Source organism: Arachis hypogaea, chromosome 4, assembly GCF_003086295.3.
Source record: "Arachis hypogaea cultivar Tifrunner chromosome 4, arahy.Tifrunner.gnm2.J5K5, whole genome shotgun sequence".
In the NCBI taxonomy this organism is placed as follows: Eukaryota; Viridiplantae; Streptophyta; class Magnoliopsida; order Fabales; family Fabaceae; genus Arachis; species Arachis hypogaea.
Window position 1 is genome coordinate 59,901,832 of NC_092039.1, and position 14,919 is coordinate 59,916,750.

General features: G+C 38.2%; 1 long non-coding RNA gene across 1 annotated transcript; it reads left to right on the forward strand.

Annotated features, from left to right (window-relative positions):
- The first annotated feature begins 1,926 nt into the window (after nt 1-1,926).
- LOC112794294 (uncharacterized) lies at nt 1,927-2,364 on the forward strand. The gene is made up of 3 exons (XR_003198794.3): nt 1,927-2,056; nt 2,147-2,218; nt 2,300-2,364. It is a non-coding gene; the product is annotated as an uncharacterized lncRNA (long non-coding RNA).
- Nucleotides 2,365-14,919: the final 12,555 nt, after the last annotated feature.

The following is a 14,919-nucleotide window of genomic DNA, read 5'->3' on the forward strand; positions in this document are numbered from 1 at the left end:
CTTATGTATTTTCAACGGTGGAGTTTCTATACACCATAGATTAAGGGTGTGGAGCTCTGCTGTACCTCAAGTTTCAATATAATTACTATTATTTTCTATTCAATTCTCTTTTATTCTTATTCCAAGATATACATTGCACTTCAACTTGATGAATGTGATGATCCGTGACACTCATCATCATTCTCACATATGAACGCGCGTGACTGACAACCACTTCCGTTCTACCTTAGGCCGGGCGCATATCTCTTAGATTCCCCAACAAACTCTTCATGGTATAAGCTAGATAGATGGCGGCATTCATGGGAATCTGGAAAATCTAACCTTGTCTGTGGTATTCCGAGTAGGATTCCGGGAATCTGGAAAGTCTAACCTTGTCTGTGGTATTCCGAGTAGGATTCCGGTATTGAATGACTGTGACGAGCTTCAAACTCCTGAAGCCTGGGCGTTAGTGACAGACGCAAAAGAATCAAGGGATTCTATTCCAACCTGATTGAGAACCGACAGATGATTAGCCGTGCTGTGATAGAGCATAGGACCATTTTCACTGAGAGGATGGGATGTAGCCATTGACAACGGTGATGCCCTACATACAGCTTACCATGGAAAGGAGTAAGAAGGATTGGATGAATGTAATAAGAAAATAGAGATTCAAGAGGAGCACAGCATCTCCATACGCCTATCTGAAATTCCCACTATTGATTTACATAAGTATTTCTATTCTATTTTATTTTCTGTTTATTATTTATTTTCGAACTTATCATAAACCATTTAATCTGCCTAACTGAGATTTACAAGGTGACCATAGCTTGCTTCATACCAACAATCTCTGTGGGATCGACCCTTACTCACGTAAGGTATTACTTGGATGACCCAGTACACTTGCTGGTTAAGTTGAACGGAGTTGTGATCACACGTGCCATTACCAGGGATTATTAAGATCCCAATTCATCACACCATGATCTCTTTGGGGTATTTTTGATAGAGCCATTAAATAAATCTCATGCAAATACAAAGAGAATGAATCACAATTTCGTCCACCAGTAGTCACCCCTCATATACGCCGCCAATGTCTGATTAAAATTGCAGAGTTAGCTTTTTAAGAAGCAAAGATTTGTTAGCCGTCCTTAGTTTAAAAGTAACTAGAAAATAATTAGTTAGAGATTTTCTTTGGGGGTTTGGGATATGAATACCTTTTACCTTTTACCTTCTTTTGCTGCTTCTTATGGTGTTTTTAATGTTAATATGGTTTCTTTATCAGATGCTCAAAGCTATTTATGTTCTTTAATACAGAGTTTATTCACTTAGTTCAGTTTTGGTTTCACTGTGAGGATGCTTTATCCTCTTTTGTACTCATGGCGGTAAGAGAGGGTGCAAGAAGGGTGCTGCTACTGTTGTTGTTGTTTACCAGTAACTGCATTCTTCATTGGATGCCCGTTGCTGTTAATGGTAACACAGAACCAAATGATGGTTAGTCATCACATCAACACTGTCCTCGTTCATTTCAGTTTTCTTTTCATCACACTTTCTAGCTTGGGTCTCTTGTATTGTGTTATGCTGCCTTCACTCTATTTTCTATTTTTGCACTCTATTTCCACTTTTCACTATAGTTCTATTTATCCAGCTGATCTATTCATTTCTGATAGTTGAAATAATGTTACTCTTTCCATTGTTTCTTTCCTTAAGTCACTGGAGAAAGGGGCTGCCTTTTGTCTTCTTTTTTTTTACTATCCATAATTTTCTAAATTTAGATTTAAGACTAAGCACCCAGATTGTATACTTATGTATAGAAGTAAAATATTGAAGGTTACTGCTTAATGGTGTCACTTGTCTAGAGTGTTATCCCATATCTTTAGATATGTAAACTCAATGATGATGAATGCATGTCTTGGGTTTGCTAAATTATCTCTTTTCTGATGTTTGATGCAACGGCCGCTATAAGAATTTTATTTCAATCTATGAACTCACCTTCACAGCTAGGTTGGCAAGTGAGTGGTGATGATCCGTGTGGACAATATTGGAAAGGCATAACATGCTCAAACAACCGAGTTACAGAGATGTAGTCTCACACTCCTCTTTACTTTATACCACTTTTTATCATGATTGCATTTTGATGCTGATTTCTAAAATTATTTGTTTAATTTACCAGTAAGTTATCCAATCTTAAACTAACGAGAACATTGCCTTATGGATTACAACCCTTGACATCTTTGACCAACCTGTAAGATTCACTATTCTTTCATACAATATCCAGTTTTGTGTGGAAATGTAACTCACGATGTGACTCTTCTTTTTATTGTAGAGACCTGAGTAGCAACAATCTTGGAGGTGGCATACCATACCAGCTTCCTCCAAATATGCAGCGCTGGTATGTTTATATATATATATATATATATATATATATATATATATATATGTATATATGGTTTTTACCCTTAAGTTTATTTCACCCATAATATTATGATTATAGTTCTAACATAATTAATTCTTTGTATGCAGAAATCTGGCTTATAATAACTTTACTGGGGCAATCCCTTACTCTATTTCTGATATGACCTCTCTTACAGACCTGTGTGTAATTATCTTCTTGAGCATTTATCATAATAATACCTTATCATATTTATAAACAATAATATTTTACATTTTAAGATAAACTTGTTTTTCATTTTAATTTTTAACTAATGTTCTATAGGACAATAAATAAACCTGTTAAGAATTTATATGACCAAATTAGTAGTTCAATTAACCTTGATTGAGCAAGCAGGGGATTGAAAATTAGAGTGCCCCATCCATGGTTTTACAGGAATCAGAAAATGACAGGCTAACTACTATTTGTGCAGGTATCTGCAGAATAACCAGTTTACATGCACTATTGATGTCCTTGCTAATCTGCCTTATTATGATATCGTTGGTTTGTAAGAGATGAGTTTGGATAATAAAGTTGGAGTGTTGGAGCAAGAAACAAAGATGTTGGAGCAAGTCCCTGAGATGAAACTCACACAAGAGACCAAGAAACTAAGACACGCTTGTTTTAAAGTTAATTACAAAAGGAGGAAACTTTTGGCCTCCAAATCTTATTCATCATCACTTAGCTAAGCTACTTGTCTTGTACATTCATATTCTAAGTAGTAAAAACATCACTTATTAGATGGTTTAAATAAATTATTAGATATTAACATAGTTTAGGGAATTGGATGGTAGATTTGACTAATTAGTGTTTATTGCAATGCTTGTATTTTGGTAAGTTTAGTAAGACAAGGTTTTGTATAGGAGTTATTACTTTTGATTTTCAATAATAAAAAATTATATATTATATTAATATTTTGTTTATGAGTTATATAATATTTCATTTATGGATTATGATTTTTTGCTATTGTGAAATTTTAATCACAATTATTTATTTAACGCGATAAAAATGACGGTAAAAATTATTTTTTTAAACGATAAAAATTGTCACTGTCAGGGTAAAACGGCGGTTCAAAAATGTCATTTTAACCAACCAAATTGCTACTGTCAAGGTAAAAAAGGCGGTTCGAAAAATGCCGTTTTAACCAATTAAAACGCAACTCTGTCAGGGTAATAATGGCAGTTTAAACCGCCATTTTAACCTATCCAAAAACTGCCATTTTAACCCTCAAAATAATGGCAGTTTGAACTGCCGTTTTAACCAACCAAAACGCCACTCTGTCAGGGTAATAATGGCGGTTCAAACCACCGTTTTAACCTATCCAAAAACTGCCCTTTTAACCCTTGAAATAACGGCGGTTTGAACCGCCGTTTTAACCAACCAAAATGCCACTCTGTCAGGGTAATAATGGCGGTTCAAACTGCCGTTTTAACCTATCCAAAAACTGCCATTTTAACCCTGGAAATAACGGCGGTCATTTTAACCTATTCAAAAACCGCCGTTTTGGAATTCCTCCTCAGATTCTTCCTCTCCAATAACGTTCTTCCCTCTTTCAGCTCTTCTTATTCTCCGAAGAGTTCTTTGGTCAATTTCAGAGAGGATAGGGGAAGATCTTCCTGTACCTGACATACAAACACACAACAATAAACACACAGTGAAACTTCAATCTATAGCTAGAGTGAAGTTTTGGTTAGTTTAAGCAAAAATTCAAACAGTTAGTGTGTTAGCCAAAATTAAAATAACAGAAAAGAAAAAAATGCTTGATCTAGATCTCCACTTCACTTAATCATTGTCAATCTATTTCAATCCCCGGCAATGGCGCCAAAAACTTGATGTGTGGAAAACGATCCAACACAAAAGTCACCGGCAAGTTTTGGTTTAGTGGTTAATAACTCACATGAGTGAGGTCGATCCCACAGGGATTGAAGGATTGAGCAATTTTAGTTTAGTGGTTAATTTAGTCAAGCGAATCAAGTTTTGGTTGAGTGGGTTGTATTTAACAGAAGCTAAATTGCTTGGAATGTAAAGGGAAAGGGGGAAATTGCAGTAAATTAAAGAGCAGGAAAATAAACTTGCTGAATCTTAAAGAACAAGTAATTAAATAACTGAAACTTAAAGTGCAAGAAATGTAAATTGCAGAAACTTAAATGGCAAGAAATGTAAATTGCTTGAAAGTAAAAGGGAATTGAGGACTGGGATTGTAGAGTTCCAGCAAGAGAAAGTAAATTGCAACAATTAGTAGAATAGAAGATGAATTGGAATAAACTAAAATTCAAACAGAAAATGAAATTAAAGTGCAGCAGGGTTCACAGAAGAACCAACAAGGAAAATGGGATCTCAAGACTCAAGAGACTAGACAGCAAAGTCTAGATCTCAATTGCCTTCCCAAATCCAAGTCAACAAAGCAATTAACAAGAAATTGAAGAAGAAGCAGTAAAGAAACCTAAATTGAACTCAATTATGCAGAAGAGGAATTAAAGAGATTTTGAATGGAGATTGAGACAGAATTTCCTCAATTCTTCACACCCAAAACTGAAAACAAGAAAAGTAAAAATGCCCAAGCAAGAACGAGGAAGAAGAGAGATCAATTCTCCTCCCCTATTCTCTGAAATCTCAGTGAAGACACCAAGAGAAGTTCCCAAGTGCAAAAATAAAATTCAAAGCTCAAAGAAAGTGCAAAAATCAAAAGTCAAGCCAAAGGTCCTAATTACATCAAACTAGCTCCTATTTATACACTTTCTATTCTTGGATTTTGGGATTTGGATGGGCTTTTGATTTGGTGAAGAAATGAATTAAATTGGATTTTTAATTCAATTTTCGGCCCAAAAAAAGTAGCTTCCAGGAGGCTGCCCTGCCCTTGCGGAGGGCAGGGCAGGATTTGGTGCTTGGTGCGTGCATGGTGCGGCTTGGTGCGGTCTTGGTGCGCAGAACGCTGCCCTGCCCTCGCGGAGGGCAGGGCAGGAAAAATTGGTGCGCCAGAAACGTGCCGTCGTGCGCTGCTGGTGCTGCCAGATGATGCTGCGGTGCGCCAGAGGGGTGCCTTGGTGCGCAGGATGCTGCCCTGCCCTCGCGGAGGGCAGGGCAGAAAAAGTTGGTGCGCCAGAATTGTGATGGTGCGTGCTGGTGCTGCCAGAATCATGCCGTGGTGCGCCAGAATTGAGCCTTGGTGCGCCAGATTCATGCCACAACAAAATGCTGCCCTTCCCTCGCGGAAGGCAGGGCAGTGTTTCCAAACTGAAGTCCCGAGTTCGAATCCTGGTAGAAACACACGCTATTCAATTTCCTTGGCTTTCTTGGCACCATAATGGGGCCTAGTTCCTTGCTTCCTCGTGGTCCCGTGTTCAACTCTTGTAGCAAGCATTATAGACATTTTTCCTTTGATTTTCTTCCTTGGTGAGCCCGATACTGCCCTTGTGGAGGGCAAGGCAACATTTTCTTCTTCTTGATTCCAAGGCACAAATTTGTGCTCTGCCCTTGTAGTGGGCAGGGCAGAGTTGCCTTTCATGCTTTGTTCCCTTATGTTAACCTCCTAGAGGGCAGTGTGCCCTTGTGGAGGGCAATGCTTGCCTCCCTTCTTTACATGCGGAACACTTTTCCTTCCTTTGACCACGCTTTCTTCTCCTTGGGTCACGCTTTCTTAGGCCACGCTTTTCTCTTTTATTCTTTTCTTCACCTGAAATAAACCAAAACAACCACTCCAAGTATCACTAAATTCACAAGGCTTAAAAATCAATTAAAATCCAATTAAAATTAGCTTAAACCTCATGAGTTAACATCAATTTAATGGTGGTTGCTTGATTTAAAGAAGTTATGCATTTTCACTCCAAATCACTTACTTAGGATGCAAGAAAGTGCATAAAAACTAATAAAACAAGTGAAATTAGCTTGAGAAATGGGTATATGATGACTTGTCATCACAACACCAAACTTAAATCTTGCTTGTCCCCAAGCAAGCATCAAAATTAAGAACAATTGAAATGAATAAGAAAAGAGTACATATCCTTATTAGGCATATAGCAGAACTTGATTTATGGGATCTTTATGCAGACAATGATAACTCAACTATTATTGCTGTTACATAATATACATCTTTCCTCAAAGGCTTGCTAAACTTGCTGTTATAAGACTCACTTTTTAATTACTCCCTTGCTAAATTTTCTTGGCTTATAATGCTTTACAAGCTTATTATTCTTTTAGAGGTTTGGTGTCTAATGTTGCAGTAGTAGCCTTTGGCTTTATTTTTTTCTTTTACTCAACATCTTTCCACCACATACACATGGCTCACTAATTCTTCCTAGGATCATTGATGCCCAGCATCTCTTTGGATAACTAAATGTTCTGTATCTAAGTTGCTCTTTATTGTGGACTTTCAATTGGCCATCCCAAATCAGTTGATCTAAGTGACCGGGTTTTAAAATACCCCTTAGAATTTACTCATCCAAGCATATCTTAGTACAAGAACACCACAGGCATATGTCCTAGGGTCCAAGCTATTGGTGTCCAATCCTTTATTTTTTTTTGTTTTTCTTGCCATTTTGGCTTTTTCTTCTTCCTTTTCTTTCTGTTTTTGTTCCCAAGGGCTTTTTCATTATTGATAAGAGTCTTTGTAACAGCAAGCTAACTCACATTTGAATGAGAATGATATTATGCAACAATTATTTCATGAGTTATGCATTTAATCAAACACATATACCACCATTAATTTCCATTCTTACTTATGCAACATTGGATATTTCACTTTTCAATTCAAATAAATCTCTTTTATTTAAGCATATGGGAAACAAAACAAAATTTCAAGCTAAGTGATGGATAACAAGCATTATGCAGATTTAGCATTTCTCTAGCTATTTATTAAATAACTAAAATGAAAAAAACAAAGAACAAAGATTGCATGAAGTAAAAAAGAAATAAATGATGGAGGCATATCATGTTTCAGACATGCATCTCCTTATTAGAGACATGAAAGAGGAAGTATGAAAGAACTTTGCCACCTTCTAATGGTCGTGGCTGCTGCTTGATTCTCCCTTTTTCTTCTTTCTCTTCCCTGTCTTGGAATAATCTCGGATCTCTTCACCAGGACAACTTCTACCCCAAACAGAATCTAAGAGTCCTGAGAGCCCAACGTCTTCCAATCTTTTAAAAGTTGCCTCAGTATATTGATGAGATCTTGCCTGTTGCTTGGCTAAAAATTCAGGGCATTGCTCAAATGGCTTGATCTCAGGATTGAGTGTTGGCAAATTGTGGGTCAAGTACTCCAACCTTGCTTGCATGTTTTCATCATTCTCCATTCTTTGTGCATATCTAACTTCTCCCATGGTGTGATGAACATTCTTCCATTGATACAGGTTGTGACTATATTCCCCTGCTTTAGCTTGACTAAAATACAGCTTATCATATGATTCTTTGAATTCTTTGTATTGCTCTTTTTGTCCTTCAAGAATCTGTGCTTGAAATTCTTGCTGCTGAGTCATCATTTGTTGTTGCCATCTCTCTTGTTTCTCCTCCATTTGATGCTGCCAAGTTTCTCGCTCCTCTTTATCTTTCAAATATTGCTCCATAAATTCTGGATGGGGCTCTAGATATTTCTCTTGGCCCCCTTGATTTTGGCCTTGTTGAGCTTGCATGAGTTGCTGAGATAGTTCTTCAATTGATCTTTGTAATTGGCTTATGTCTATGGCATCATGAGCTTGATTTCGTCCTTCCTCTCTTTGTGATCTCCTTTGTCTAGGAGCTACCACCCCTTCTTGATCTTCTTCTTCATTCATTCCCTCCATACTCTTCTTGGTGATTCCTTTTCCCTTTTTCACTTTTTCTGTGTCCTCGTCTTCAAAGATTACTCTAGCCTTGTCACATAGCCTGAGGATGGTACTTGGATGTCCAAGACCACTTGATTTGCTTGTGCTATCGGCCATCTCTTGAATACTGTCGGCTATGATTTGTGCGAGGTTGATTTCACCTCCATGTAAGATGCAATATGTTAAGAGTGCTAGTTTGATTGTGACCCAAGAGGCGTTTCCAGTAGGAAGGATAGATCTCCTCACTATTTCATACCATCCCTTGGCCACAGGAGTGAGATTTATCCTTCTCAAGTGACTTGGAACTCCCTTTGAATCTCTTTCCCAATCTGTATTCTCCACACATAACCCTTGCAAGACCTCATCAGGATTGTTTTCCATCTGCAATCTGGTTTCATAACTGGGCTCTGCATAAGTTATGGTTCTCAACTTGAGGGCCCTTGTGATGGCAGCTGGGCTAAAACTCACTTCAACTCCTCTGACATAACTTGTGTAAGGGGCACTATCTTTGTTTTCTTTTACAGCATTTGCATAGAACTCCCTGATCATGACTGCACTGATGTCAACAAGAGGAGCACATAAGAGTTCCCACCTTCTTTCTTTAGTGATTTGCCTCATGATGGGATATTCTCCTTCCTTCAAATCAAGACCTTTCTCATAGATGACATTCTTTGTCTTCATGTACCTATGATATCTCCCTTCATGGAATTGGGATCTAAATTTGTTGGCATCAAATGATGGAGGTTCGGCTACCATAGGTTCCTTTCCCGGCCTTCTTTTTGAACTTGAAGAGGCCATTGGATTTGAGGTGAAAAGAAAGAAAAAGTGAGAAAAGAAGAAGTATGTGTTGTGTTTGGGATGAGTTTTGGTTCGGTTCTGTTGTGAGATAAGGGAATTATGTTGGTTTCAGGAGAAAAGGGAATTATGGTTTTCATATGAAGGTAGCTTGAATGAGTGTGTGAACCGTTTAGTGCTACGGCTATTAATAGGCAGCTTCTTCAAGCTTTCCAACAAAACCACAATGAATGAAGAAGGAACTCGTTAATGCTCATGAAGGGTTGAGATTGAGTTGTTCATCTAAAGGATTCATGGAATGGACGGTCTGCATGCATTGTTGAGGCTTGACGAGGATCCTCCTCCCATTAGCTGCATGCATTTAGGCGTTCAATGATGCATGCATGCATACAAATTCTGCTTCCCCATGAGCGCATTCTTCTAGGCACATGTGACCATCCTCACATAGCTTCTCCTAGCCGTGGCCCCTCCTTGCTTTTGTCTCAATCCTTTTCTCCTGCATGAATCAAGACAACTAGCCTTAAATCATTAATATAGTCGTTGGCAATTGACTTGTAATAAAATATTTGTTTTGTTTTGTTTATTATGATTTATTATATATATTTTTTCTTTCGTGGTCAATTGTATCCCTTAATTAAAGATGCTAAAAGTTGGTGAACATCAAACTTATCTTTTATTGAGGGAATGGCTTAACAATGCAAACCATTCTTCACAATTGATGCATTTTATATAAAAAAAATTGATGCATGATCCCTTTGTGTATGGTTTTGAATTCATGATTGGGAAATGATCTTCTGAACATTGTTACACATGCAGACACCAAACTTAGTGTTTGGTCATATGCTTCATTAAAAGCATTATGCATATGTTCTAAGAATAATCCCCTTTTTTTTTTGAAAAATTAACTTGGATGTGCCTTAAGGTACACCAAACTTAGAAGTTTGACATGTGCTTTAAAACAATGTATGCATTTATCAGGTATGAAAGTTCAAAATCATACTCAGAGGAATCATAGCTTATTAAACAAAAGAGAAGACAGAAATCTTAAATCATGGGTTGCCTCCCATGAAGCGCTCTTTTTTTGTCACTAGCTTGACATTGAACTCCCTTTAGGGTGGTTGATGTTGGTGATGTCTCAACTTGTCACCTCTCACTGTAAGCTTTCTCTGTGTGCCTTGATGCTCAATTTCCATATGCTCAAGAGAAAGTATTTGGTTGACAGTGTAATAATCTTCTGTTCCAAGCTGTTGGTATACTAATTGTACTTTGTCACCTTTGGAAAATCCCTCAGTTGGAATTTTCTTGTTCTTCCACCCTTTGTGAGCCTTATTCTTGCTCTTTATCTTTTTCTTTCTTGTTGATCTTTCTTTCTTGACAGTGACTTGGGTTGTGATACCTTCATTCTTGTTTATCACCCCTGCTTCCTTTTGAATTCCTTTTTCTCCTTGTACAAGCTCACTCTTCTGTTCTATTGTTTTGTTGGTTGCTTGCTTTGGAAGGAAGTCACCATTTGTTCTGCTTGTTTCTTCATTCCTTTGTAATTCTGGAAAGACTTTCAAGATGATGCTCTCCTCATGCATCCTGAGGGTTAACTCTCCCTGCTCTATATCCACAATGGCTCTAGCAGTGGCCAAAAATGGTCGACCAAGTATTATGGAGTCATTTCCATTTTCTGAAGAATCCAGGATCACAAAATCTGCCGGATAGATGAACTTGTCAACCTTAACTAAAAGGTTCTCAATCAGACCTTTAGGATATATTATTGATTGGTCCACCAACTCCAAAGACATCTGTATTGGTTTCATCTCCTCTATGCCAAGCTTTTTCACTAAGGAAGATGGGATTAGATTTATGCTTGCTCCTAAATCACACATCCCTTTGTTGATGAATAGGTTTCCAATAGTGCAGGGTAGGAAGAAACCTCCAGGATCTTCAAGCTTGGGAGGGAGTCCCTTTTTAATGAGGGCACTGCATTCTTCACTAAGCATTACAGTCTCATTTTCATTCCAACTTCTCTTCTTGTTGATGAGCTCCTTCAAGAACTTGGCATATAGAGGCATTTGCTCCAATGCCTCAGCTAAAGGTATGTTGATTTTCAACTTCTTGAAGGTCTCAAGAAAATTTTTGGAAATGCTGATCCTTTGTCTCTTTGTGGAATCTCTGTGGATATGGTAGTGGTGGTGTTGAGCTCTTCTCCACTTGATGTTGTTTTGGATTTGGTTCTTCCCTGATCTGCTTTCCTTTCTTTAGATTCTGTGGTTCGTTGTTTTCCTCTGTGAATTTTTCTGGGACATTCTTGCTTACCATGTCCTTGTTGATGGCTTCATCATTCTTTGTTGGCTCATTGTCATTATTCTTGGTTGCTCCTTGGTTACCATCCACTAACATTTTTCCACTTCTTAGTTGCACGACCTTGCATTCTTCCTTTGGGTTGGGGATGGTGTCACTTGGTAGTGAGCTTGATGGTTTTTCAACCGAAATCTGTTTGGAGATTTGCCCAATTTGCCTTTCTAAGTTCTTCATGGAAGCTTCTTGGTTCTTTGTTGTCAATTCTTGGTTCTTCATCATTTTCTCCATGAGCAGCTCTAGATTAGTGATCCTCTGGGATTCTTGTGAAATTGGTTGGTTTTGGGGTGTTGATGGATGATGATAGGTATTTTGATTTGTTGGGTGGTTATTGGGTGGATAATGGTTAGAGTTGGGGTAATTATTTTGTGGTTTTCTGTATGTATTTTGGTTAGTGTTTGGCTGGGGGTTGTGGTTTGTGTTTTTCCAATTGTTTTGACTTGAGTTTCTTTGCCATGGTTGTTGGTTTTGATTATGGTTGTCTCCCCATCTGAGGTTGGGATGGTTCTTCCAAGATGGATTGTAAGTATCACCATAGACTTCATTTATTCCAGGATTTTGGTTGTGCATGTACTGGACTTGCTCTTGCTGTTGTTCCTCTTGAGTTTCTTCACTTTGCACCCAAGTAGTTGGTGGTTGGCTTGTGGCACTCACTGATGCAACTTGCAAGCCATCAATCCTTTTGGCCATTTGCTCAAACTGTTGTTGAATTTGCTGCTGCATTATCTTGTTCTGAGCTAGAATTGAATCCACTCCTTCCAACTCCATTACTCCTCTTCTTTGTGATGGTTGGCGTTGTCTTTGATGAGCAAAAAAATATTGGTTATTAGCCACCATATCAATGAGGTTTTGAGCTTCCTCTGTAGTTTTCATGAGTTGCAAAGAGCCTCCAGCTGAATGATCAAGTGCTTCTTGAGCCTTAAGAGTGAGCCCCTCATAGACGTTCTGCAACTTGTCCCACTCAGTGAACATCTCTGGTGGACATTTCCTCAATAGTGCCTTATATCTTTCCCATGCTTCATATAAGTTTTCAGCCTCCATTTGAGTGAATGTCTGCACCTCAGTCTTCAATCTTAGGATTCTTTGAGGGGGATAAAATTTGGCAAGAAACTTGCTTACCAAGTCATCCCAAGTGTTAATGCTTTCTTTTGGAAAGGTCTCTAGCCATTGAGTGGCTTTATCTCTGAGAGAAAATGGGAAGAGCAACAACTTGTAGCTATCAGGAGGCACACCATTGGTTTTCACAGTGTCACAGATTCTCAAGAAGGTAGATAAATGTTGATTTGTTCCAGGATTTTGGTTGTGCATGTACTGGACTTGCTCTTGCTGTTGTTCCTCTTGAGTTTCTTCACTTTGCACCCAAGTAGTTGGTGGTTGGCTTGTGGCACTCACTTATGCAACTTGCAAGCCATCAATCCTTTTGGCCATTTGCTCAAACTGTTGTTGAATTTGCTGCTCATTATCTTGTTCTGAGCTAGAATTGAATCCACTCCTTCCAACTCCATTACTCCTCTTCTTTGTGATGGTTGGCGTTGTCTTTGATGAGCAAAAAAATATTGGTTATTAGCCACCATATCAATGAGGTTTTGAGCTTCCTCTGTAGTTTTCATGAGTTGCAAAGAGCCTCCAGCTGAATGATCAAGTGCTTCTTGAGCCTTAAGAGTGAGCCCCTCATAGAAGTTCTGTAACTTGTCCCACTCAGTGAACATCTCTGGTGGACATTTCCTCAATAGTGCCTTATATCTTTCCCATGCTTCATATAAGTTTTCAGCCTCCATTTGAGTGAATGTCTGCACCTCAGTCTTCAATCTTAGGATTCTTTGAGGGGGATAAAATTTGGCAAGAAACTTGCTTACCAAGTCATCCCAAGTGTTAATGCTTTCTTTTGGAAAGGTCTCTAGCCATTGAGTGGCTTTATCTCTGAGAGAAAATGGGAAGAGCAACAACTTGTAGCTATCAGGAGGCACACCATTGGTTTTCACAGTGTCACAGATTCTCAAGAAGGTAGATAAATGTTGATTTGGGTCCTCCAAAGGCCCTCCTCCAAAAGAACAGTTGTTTTGAACCAAAGTGATGAGTTGTGGCTTTAGTTCAAAATTGTTTGCATTGACATTAGGAGGAAGAATGCTACTTCCACAGTGTCTAGCATTTGCAAATGTATATGAAGCCAGGACCCTTCGTTGTTGTTGGTTATTGTTGGCCCCTTCTCCTGGTTGATTGAGATCTCCTTCCATTTCTTGGAATTCCTCCTCAGATTCTTCCTCTCCAATAACGTTCTTCCCTCTTTCAGCTCTTCTTATTCTCCGAAGAGTTCTTTGGTCAATTTCAGAGAGGATAGGGGAAGATCTTCCTGTACCTGACATACAAACACACAACAATAAACACACAGATCCAGAAAACCAATGAAACTTCAATCTATAGCTAGAGTGAAGTTTTGGTTAGTTTAAGCAAAAATTCAAACAGTTAGTGTGTTAGCCAAAATTAAAATAACAGAAAAGAAAAAAATGCTTGATCTAGATCTCCACTTCACTTAATCATTGTCAATCTATTTCAATCCCCGGCAACGGCGCCAAAAACTTGATGTGTGGAAAACGATCCAACACAAAACTCACCGGCAAGTGTACCGGGTCGCATCAAGTAATAATAACTCACATGAGTGAGGTCGATCCCACAGGGATTGAAGGATTGAGCAATTTTAGTTTAGTGGTTAATTTAGTCAAGCGAATCAAGTTTTGGTTGAGTGGGTTGTATTTAACGGAAGCTAAATTGCTTGGAATGTAAAGGGAAAGGGGGAAATTGCAGTAAATTAAAGAGCAGGAAAATAAACTTGCTGAATCTTAAAGAACAAGTAATTAAATAACTGAAACTTAAAGTGCAAGAAATGTATATTGCAGAAACTTAAATGGCAAGAAATGTAAATTGCTTGAAAGTAAAAGGGAATTGAGGACTGGGATTGTAGAGTTCCAGCAAGAGAAAGTAAATTGCAACAATTAGTAGAATAGAAGATGAATTGGAATAAACTAAAATTCAAACAGAAAATGAAATTAAAGTGCAGCAGGGTTCACAGAAGAACCAACAAGGAAAATGGGATCTCAAGACTCAAGAGACTAGACAGCAAAGTCTAGATCTCAATTGCCTTCCCAGATCCAAGTCAACAAAGCAATTAACAAGAAATGGAAGAAGAAGCAGTAAAGAAACCTAAATTGAACCCAATTATGCAGAAGAGGAATTAAAGAGATTTTGAATGGAGATTGAGACAGAATTTCCTCAATTCTTCACACCCAAAACTGAAAACAAGAAAAGTAAAAATGCCCAAGCAAGAACGAGGAAGAAGAGAGATCAATTCTCCTCCCCTATTCTCTGAAATCTCAGTGAAGACACCAAGAGAAGTTCCCAAGTGCAAAAATAAAATTCAAAGCTCAAAGAAAGTGCAAAAATCAAAAGTCAAGCCAAAGGTCCTAATTACATCAAACTAGCTCCTATTTATACACTTTCTATTCTTGGATTTTGGGATTTGGATGGGCTTTTGATTTGGTGAAGAAATGAATTAAATTGGATTTTTAATTCAATTTTTGGCCC